The following is a 9,364-nucleotide window of genomic DNA, read 5'->3' as shown; positions in this document are numbered from 1 at the left end:
GCAAGCCCTATCTCCTAAGACGGCTGTGAGGACTAAAACAGTTAATGCACACGAAACTCCTGAAAAGTAGCCAGCACAAAGTAAGTGCTCAATAATTTGGCATTATTGTTATTATTTGGTGGTGAATTCTTGCACTGACCTGGCGAGTCAGATTCATACCATTTTACAGGTGAGGAAACTGAGGCTCAGGAAGGGCAGGTATTGCCCAAATAAGTGCCTCATCATTCTTATTTCCCAGAAGGAGAAACTGAGGCAGTTCTGGGCGGTCCTCCCCCTCCCTGGGATATCTTGTCTGGAAAGGGGGCACATAGGTACTGACCTCACAAGGCACCTTGGGAATTGAGAGAGAGCAACTGTGAGAGGCACCCACCGTGGAGGGCAGGTAGAAGTGCCCAGTCTGGTGTTAGTAGCCCATCCTTAGGCCACAGAGTAGCTGTGGGTCCCAGGGTTGGCTTGGAGGAACTCCCCGCGTGAGTTTCCTGAGTCATGAAATGATCCTAAGGAAGCAGCACCAAGCAGCCACAGCCCCCTGGGGTCTGCTGGCAATTAGACCAGAAGCTCTCAGGGAGATCCCACTGTCCCTGCCCTAGATGGGACAGGGTTTGTGGCTGTCCCTCCCCCAGGGACCACTGCTTCCAGGCCACCTGCCTCAATGAGGTCAGTGGGACAGGTGTGGGGTGGGGGCTGTCCAGGGCTGAGTCAGCCACTTAAGTCTCATTTTGCAGATGAGAAAACTGAGGCTTAATGAGGGGAGATGACTTGCCAAGGTGCAGACCGTAAGTACCCTGGAAGTGCTGAGAGAGCCCCAGATAAACTGCTCCTGGGCCAGGTGCAGTGGCTCACACCTGTAATCCCAGTACTTTGGGAGACCAAGGCAGGAAGAACACTTGAGCCCAAGAGTTCGAGACCAGCATGGACAATCTGTCAAAACCCCATCTCTACAAAAATAAAAAAAAAAAAATGTAGCTGGGGGCTGGTTGCAGTGGCTCATGCCTGTAATCCTAAAACTTTGGGAGGGTGTGTGGATCATTTGAGGTCAGGAGTTCAAGACCAGCCTGGACAACATGATAAAACCCTGTCTCTACTAAAAATACAAAAGTTAGCTGGGTAATCCAAGCTACTTGGGAGACTGAGACAGGAGAATTGCTTGAACCTGGGAGGCAGAGATTGTAGTGAGCTGAGATTGTGTCACTGCACTCCAGCCTGGGTGTCAGAGAGAGACTCTGTCTCAAAAAAAGAAAGAAAGAAAGAAACAAAGTAAGTTAGCTAGCTAGGGGTGGTGGTGAGTATCTGTAGTTCCAGCTACTCAGGAGGCTGAGGATGGCTTGAGTCTGGAAGGTTGAGGCTGCAGATAGCCACGAGAGCATCACTGCACTCCAGTCTGGGTGATAGAGTGAGACCATGTCTCAAAGACAAAACAAAACCAACATGGTGAAACCCCATCTCTACTAAAAATACAAAAATTAACTGGGCATGGTGGCAGATGCCTGTAATCCCAGCTACTTGGGAGGATGAGGCAGGAGAATTGCTTGAACCCGGGAGGCGGAGGTTGCGGTGAGCTGAGATTGTGCCATTGCACTTGAGCCTGGGCAACAAGAGTGAAACTCCATATCAAAAAAAAAAAAAGGCAGAAAATAGCTCCAAACAGCTGCATCTATCAGGCTGGTCTGGATCCTGTGTGGCCTTGAGTGAATTATCAACCTCTCTGAATCTCCCTTGACTCATAAAGGGAATAATAATATCTACCTGGGCACGGGGGTGAGGACAAGATGGATTTGAGGATTGCAGAATACCAGACACACCAGTCACTCAGGTTTGTTTTCTTTCTTTTTTTGACAGAGTCCCCGCTGTCGCACAAGCTGGAGTGCAATGGTGTGATCCTGCAGCCTTGACCTGCTGGGTTCAGGTGATTCTCCTGCCTCAGCCTCCCAGGTAGCTGGGACTACAGGCACCCACCACCACACCCAGCTCATTTTTGTATTTTTTGTAGAGACAGGGTTTCGCCATGTTGCCCAGGCTGGTCTCAAACTCCTGGGCTCAAGTCATCTTCCTGCCTCGGCCTCCCAAAGTGCTGGGATTACCGGCATGAGCCACCGCACCTGGCCAGAGGATGCATGCTTGAAACAGGACAAAGTCATGTTTGGGGGAAGGGACCCTTCTATGTCTATACTGTGTGCCTTCCCACCTTGGCCTAGGCTGTTCCCTTGGCCTGAGTGCTTTTCTTGGTCTCCTTTCCCAGGCTACCTTCTGCTGAGTTTGGTTCCAGCTCAATTGTTACCTCCACCGGGAAGTCCTCAATGATGCTCCTCCATGAGGGGCCAAGCAACACCTCCACACTCCCCAGCCTCAACTTCATCACACTGCCCTATCATCTGCTTACGCGCTATGAGCTCCGGGGAGGGGGAGGTCAGATAAGGCACCACGCTTATGTGGTTTGCACAGTAGCCCTGGCATCCCACACAGGCCTGGCACGTGGAAGGCACTACTAAGCATTTGTTCAATGACTGCGCACTGAGTGAGTGAGTGGCTGAACCAATGAATGGCAGTCACTAGCATGCCTGCCTCTCCTGGCTTCCTGGCCCTCAACCTTCTTTGCAGAGAACCAGAATCCTGGCAGCTGGGGTGGCTGCAGCTAAATTTGAATCCCCTGTAACAGGAGATGCCTGGATGTGAAGCCAGCTCTGGACGTGAATTTGCCTTCTCTGGAATAATCTGGTCAGCTAGATGCTGCTGAAGAGAAAGCAGAGAGAAGCCGGCTCTGGGCTGCCCACCTTTAGCGCCTGTACAGGAGCTGCAGAAAGGCTAATCTGGAATCACCCAGGGCTGGGTTTGAATTCTAGTCCAGATGCCTTCGCCACCATGGACTAGAGTTTTTCTCATCTGTGAAATGAACTTGCTGATATCCTGAAGCTACTGTCTGCAATTAGAAAAGGCTCTTTTGGCTGGGCACAGTAGCTCATGCCTGTAATCCCAGCACTTTGGGAGGCCGAGGTGGGTGCATCACTTGAGATCAGGAGTTTGACACCAGCCTGGCCAACTGGCAAAAACCCATCTCTACTAAAAAAATACAAATATTAGCTGGGTACAGTGGCATGTGCCTGTAGTCTCAACTGCTCAGGAGGTTGAGGCAGGAGAATTGCTCGAACCCGGGAAGCAGAGACTACAGTGAGCCAAGATCCTGCCACTGCACTGTAGCCTGGGTGACAGAATGAGACTCCATTGAAGGAAGGAAGGAAGGAAGGAAGGAAGGAAGGAAGGAAGGAAGGAAGGAAGGAAGGAAGGAAAGAGGGGGAAGGGAAGGGAAGGGAAGGGAAGGGAAGGGAAGGAAGGAAGGAAGGAAAGGGAAGGGAAGGAAGGAAGGAAAGAAGGAAGGAAGGGAAGGGAAGGAAGGAAGGAAAGAAGGAAAGAGGGAAGGAAAGAAGGAAGGGAAGGAAGGAAGGGAAGGGAAGGAAAGAAGGAAGGAAGGGAAGGGAAGGAAAGAAGGAAAGAAGGGAAGGGAAGGAAGGAAAGAAGGAAGGAAGGAAGGGAGGGAAGGGAAGGAAGGAAGGAAAGAGGAAGAAAGGAAGGGAGGGAGGGAAAGGAAGGAAGGAAAGAAGGAAAGAAGGAATGAAGGGAGGGAAGGGAAGGAAGGAAGGGAGGGAAGGGAATGAAGGAAGGAAGGAAGGGAGGGAAAGGAAGGAAGGAAGGAAAGAAGGAAGGGAAGGAAGGGAGGGAAAGGAAGGAAGGAAGGGAAGGAAGGAAGGAAGGAAAGAAGGAAGGAAGGGAGGGAAGGAAAGGAAGGAAAGAAGGAAAGAAGGAAGGAAGGAAGGAAAGGAAGGAAGGTAGGAAGGAATTAAAAAAGGCCCTTTGATGAGGTTAGGCCCAACACACTGGTACAGTCTGTCCTACTTCCTGGCCTCCTTATCCAAGGGCAGTCCCAGGCTTCAGCTTCCAAACATACTGGGCTTCAGGGCTCCCATCATCTTCTAAACCCCTCCACACTGATGCTGACCTCTCCCATGGAAATTTCCACTGGGAGACGGGCTAAAAGCATCCACAACCACTTACTGAACATCTACTATGCACCAAACACTGGATATTCCTACCCTCACTGGAGCCTCTCTGCTGCCCTCATTTTACAGATGAGGAAATTGAGGCTTAGAGAGGGAGGACAGGGGCCCCCAAGGACACACAGCTGGAAAGTGCTGGACATGGGACTAGAACCTATGACCCCTTTGGCTCTGAAACAGCCTCTTCTTGGGTGATGACTCATGGCCTCTGTGACAGAAAACACAGACCAAAACTTGTCTCCCAGTGAGGCCCCGCAGAAGAGGAAGTTATCTGGGGAGACTGAGAGCCAGGCAAAGCAACAACACAGCAGCTGTGTAGAGGCCACCTTTGCTCACTGCTACTGCCGTCTGATTAACAGTGATAATAACCCGCGTGGTGAGCGTTTGCCACCCGCCATGCCCACTGAAGTTCCTCAAGAACTCTCTTAGGACAGGTTCAAAATGTATCCCCATTTTAAAGGTGAGGAAACTGAGGCTTAGAAAGATTAAGTAATTTGCTGGAGGTCACCCAGTTGGGAGAGGCAGTGCTGTGATTTGAACCCCAGTGACCCCAAAGTGCATGTTCCTTGACCAGAGGTCTTTTACAAGGATGGCATCAGGAAATGTTTGTTGACTGACTGATGGACTGAAAGAATGAATGAATGAACGGCCAGCTGTAGGATGTCTATCAGGAGTGGCAGAGGAGTCTCCAAGTCCAACCCAGGCCACCCCCAAGCCTTCCCCCTGACCTCCCACAGGGCCTTCTATCTCTCAGATCGTCCTGGAGTGCTGGTGAGTGGCCATCTGGTAGGGCAAAGCGGGGGCAGGGGCCAGACTTCCCCAGCCTCTCTCCTGCTCTGAAAAGCTCCTGCTCGCACTCTTTGTGACTTATTGTTTGACTTTACCAGCCCCTTGGCTTTTATGAGGGTTATTTATAAAGCTCTGGGCTTTGATCCTCAGCATGAAAAAAGCCAACTCCTGTGTCTCAAAATGTCACAGGGATTAGAGAAGCCTTTGAAGTCCCCTCCTGGCTGCAGTGCCTGTCCAGCTTCCCCTCCAAAGGGCCTCCAAGTCTGGGAGCCCCGGCCAGGGCCTAGGGGCCATGCTCTGGGGTGGAAGAGTCCCAATCCAGGTGAGTGACAGATGGGGGCCTCATATCCTTGGAACGCTCCTCCCAGATGGGCACACGTCCCAGCCTCAGGCACAAACAGGGCCTCCCTTGTCTCCAGATGTTGACAACATCTGTCTCTCGTGTTTGTGGACAGCCAGAGGCTGCTATCTCGTGTCCCTGAGCCCAGCAGTAGGGACTTCAGGGGTGCTAAAAATGGATGATTATTACCATTTTATTGGTAGGGAAAGCGACAGGAAATATAAAGAGGAAGGCAGGAGGAACAGCCCTTAGCGAGGCAGGTGGCTGGGTCTCCTGAGCCTGTCTACTTCCTTCTGTCTTCCCAGCCCTGGATCCAACGTTCCACCCTGCAGGTAGGGAGGGATGCCTTCGTTCCTCCTCCTGTATTCAGGCAGGTCACAGCGGGAGGGGTTTGGGCTAGCTCGTAGAGGTGGGGTGGGGGCAGCGGAGAGACAGACCCAAGTAGACAGTCTAGAGAAGCAGCAGTGTTTCCTGCTTCCTCTGATGCCCCAGTGATGTGAGGCCAGAGTGGGCAACAGGATGACCTTGTCCATCTCCTCCTCCTCCTCCTCTTCCTCCTCCTCCTCCTCTTCCTTCCTTTCTTTTTTTTTTTTTTGAAACAGACTCTTACTCTGTTGCGCAGGCTGGAGTGCAGTGGTGCAATCTCGGCTCACTGCACTTCTGCCTCCGAGGATCAAGTGATCCTCCCACCTCAGTCTCCCAAGTAGCTGGGATTACAAGAGTGCACCACCATGCCTGGCTAATTTTCATATTTTAAGTAGAGACAGCGTTTCATGATGTTGTCCAGGTTGGACTCAAACTCACAACCTCAAGTGATCTGTCCACCTCAGCCTCCTAAAATGCTGGATTACATGTGTGAGCCAGCACGCCTGGCCCCCTTCTTTTTTTTGGAGACAGGATCTCGCTCTGTTGTCCAGGCTGCAGTGCAGTGGCACAATCACTGCTCACTGCAGCCTTGACCTCCTGGGTTCAAGCAATCCTACCATCTTGGTTTTCTGAGTAGCTGGGACCACATGCATACACTACCATGCCCAGTGAATTAAATTTTTTTTTGAAGAGATGGAGTCTCACTGTGTTGCTAGAGCTGGTCTTGAACATCTGGCCTCAAGTGATCCTCCTGCCTTGGCCTCCCAAAGTGCTGGGATTATAATTGTGAGCCAGGATGCCCGGCCTCCATCTCTATTCTTACATTCACAGTGGTCCAAGTGCTTCTAGGACATTTTCTCCCTCACTCCTGGAACTTGAAGGGCCTACAAGCATCTCAGCAGCCAAATACAGGGGAGGAGGTGAATTCTCAGTTCATCCCCCTCTGAGCTGCCCTTCCCCTGTTTCCAAAACAGGGAGCCTCGGACCATGCCAGGCTGTGTGGGGATTAAACGAGGTCACTCCCTCAGAGGAGCCCAGGGTCCCTTCTGCCTCCGCTCCGGGCTCAACTTCCTTTTTCAGTACCAAGGCCAGAAAGGAGGAAAAGCTGAGGCCCCAGCGGAGAGGAAAATCTGGGGAAATGTTCTACATAGTGATTGTATTGTTTACATGACTGTGTGCGTTTATGAAAACTCATCAAACTATACCCTTAAAATCAGTGCATTTTGTTGTATGTAAATTATATTTCAAAAGTTAAAATTATAAAAGAAAATATGCAAATAGAAAACAATTAGCCATAGGGAAGCATAGAAGATAAAAAAGTAAAACTCTCTCCTACCTTCATTTCTACTCCCCAGAAGCAACAAGGCATTCATTCATTCATTCATTCAGTCAGTCAGTCGCCAGTTGGCCACTCAACTATTCATTGACTGTTTGTGTCATACACCATGGTAGCTGTCTTCAGCAACTGTGTGTATGTGTGTTAACTCTGTCAATGTTTTCTGGATATGCCCTGCTTTTCGGGGGAGGTGAGAATACAACAATCTAATTTGTGCATTTTCTTCTGCACCCAACAGCTCAGCCTAGAGGGAGTTCTGTGTGAGCGCGTCAACGTCTCCCGCATGCTTTTTAAAGGCGATAGAGGATCCGATGAATGAAAAGCCCAATGTCGGAAACCTGTCCTCTCTTGGCAGACATTCAGGTTGCTTCTGTTTCCTTTTCTATCACACACACCACCGCAGTGAACATCCCTGCTCATGCAGTCACCTTGTTCATTGGGTGGGCTGATTCACATGGTTAATTCCTGTGACTTGAAGACCTTTATATTTCAAAATTTGATACATTTCAAAATTTAAATCTCTTGAGTCAGCCCTCTGCTTGCCAAGCTACGTGTGTTTCTAGTCCTGTCGGAACGCGGACCCCAATTCCCACTCAGGCTGACAAGCGACACAGTCTTGTTTCTGCCAATTTCTCTAGCTTCATCTCACTCTGCGTACCAGGCCACACCGACCTCTCTCTCTCCTACCACAGGGCCTTTGCATCTGCTAGGCCACCTGCCTGCAAAGCTTCTTAGCTCCTTAACCTGGCTAAACTCCTTCTCATCCTTCAGAGCTCATCCTATAAGAAGCACCCCTTGCTCAAGGGAGACTTCCTGAGTTGCCCTGCCTGGGCAGGTCTGAGTTACAGCTTTCAGAGACCCTGTTCTTGGTCCTTCAGAGCACTGATCCTCATTTGTAAAGAAATGTAGGGTGTTTTTGTCTTGGCTGGGAGGTTCCCACTGGACTGTGAGCTCCACAGAGCAGAGGTGGTTTGGACCCTGAGACAAGGATTGGTGTACAAATGATGGTTTAAGCCAATGATCCCAAGGGAGATGAGGAAGGGTGTGGGGCAAACAGGACAGGGAAGAAGCAAGCCAGGCAGGGTAAAATCTCAGGACAAGACTCATGGACAGTGGCCTCAGCCTGGTCTCAAACAGGAGCTCTGGAGTTCCACTGTGGGGCTGCCTTGGTCTGAGGCAAGGGAGCTGGGCTTGCATGCTCAGTCAGTCATTGACTAAGAACTGCCCTAGCAGGGAGGTGAAGGGAGAGACCCCTTGGGTCTCACGCATGGCAGAAGAGTGGCTCCAGAAGCCCAGAGAGAGTCCTTTGAGGAAGAGTCACAAGTGTAGCAGATGGAAGGACAGCCTGTGGAAGCTGGCAGAGTGCTGCAGAGCAATCAGTGAAGGGATCTCAGGGGACCCGAGTGTGGCGTTGATAGCACCCACTGCCGATGACGTCTATCGTCTCCACTTTCCCAAGCTCCTAGCATAGTGCTTGATGCAGAGAATGCACTCAAGAAAGATTCTGAATAGCTCGGTCAGTAAAGAAGGAAGCTGAGTGGAAAGAGGACATTCCAGGAGGAGGAGTGGCATAGGCGGAGGCTCACAGGAGGGTCAGACAGTGGTGCCTGCACCACCTCAGTGAAAGAAAGCTGATCGCTACAGTGTCAGGAATTTCATGAGCCAGTTGCGAAACACAGTATTCTGATACCTGCTGGTGTACTACAGTTCAATCCAATTTGGATGCTGAGCACTCAGAGTCAGCATCTGAGTCCTAACAATACTGCCCTCCTTTCAGATGCCAGCTGCAAGATCAGGGATACCAGGCCACCTGCACATATGACCAACTGGCCACAAACTCAGGAGTTTCCATGACCCCCCTCATATTTGGTATCTTGCTAGGGTGGCTCACAGAACTCAAAAAAGCATTATACTTACAATTACAGTTTTATTATAAAGGACATAATTGGGACCGGCCAAATAAGGAGACACATAGGATGAGGTCTGAGAGGGTCCTGACCTCAGAGCTTCTCTCCCTGTGGGATCATGGCTCATCACCCTCCCAGCACATCAGTGTGCTCACCAGCCAGGAAGCTCTACGGAGCTTCAGTGTCAAGAGTTTTTATTGGCCAGGCGCAGTGGCTCACACCTGAAATCCCAGCACTTTGGAAGGCAGAGTTGGGTGGATAACCTGAGGTTGGGAGTTTGAGACCAGCCTGACCGACGTGGAGAAATCCTGTCTCTACTAAAAATACAAAATTAGTCGGGTGTGGTGGCGCATACCTGTAATCCCAGCTACTTGGGAGGCTGACTCAGGAGAATTGCTTGAACCTGGGAGGTGGAGGTTGTGGTAAGTCGAGATTGTGCCATTGCACACCAGCCTGAGCAACAAGAGCAAAACTCCATCTCAAAAAAAAAAAAAGAGAGAGTTTTAAATTGTGGTTGTATTATGTAGGAATGATTGAATAATGGCCATGTGACTGAATTCAATCTGCAAATCTCTCC

The 9,364-nt window shown here is 50.5% G+C and overlaps 1 long non-coding RNA gene across 1 annotated transcript; it reads left to right on the top strand.

The window, feature by feature from the left end:
• Positions 1-4,986: 4,986 nt before the first annotated feature.
• LOC144577671 (uncharacterized) lies at positions 4,987-9,118 on the top strand. The gene is made up of 2 exons (XR_013522103.1): positions 4,987-5,160; positions 7,119-9,118. It is a non-coding gene; the product is annotated as an uncharacterized LOC144577671 (long non-coding RNA).
• Positions 9,119-9,364: the final 246 nt, after the last annotated feature.

Source organism: Callithrix jacchus, chromosome 9 (genome assembly GCF_049354715.1).
Source record: "Callithrix jacchus isolate 240 chromosome 9, calJac240_pri, whole genome shotgun sequence".
Lineage (NCBI taxonomy): Eukaryota > Metazoa > Chordata > Mammalia > Primates > Cebidae > Callithrix > Callithrix jacchus.
This window is presented reverse-complemented; position numbering and strand designations above follow the sequence as displayed.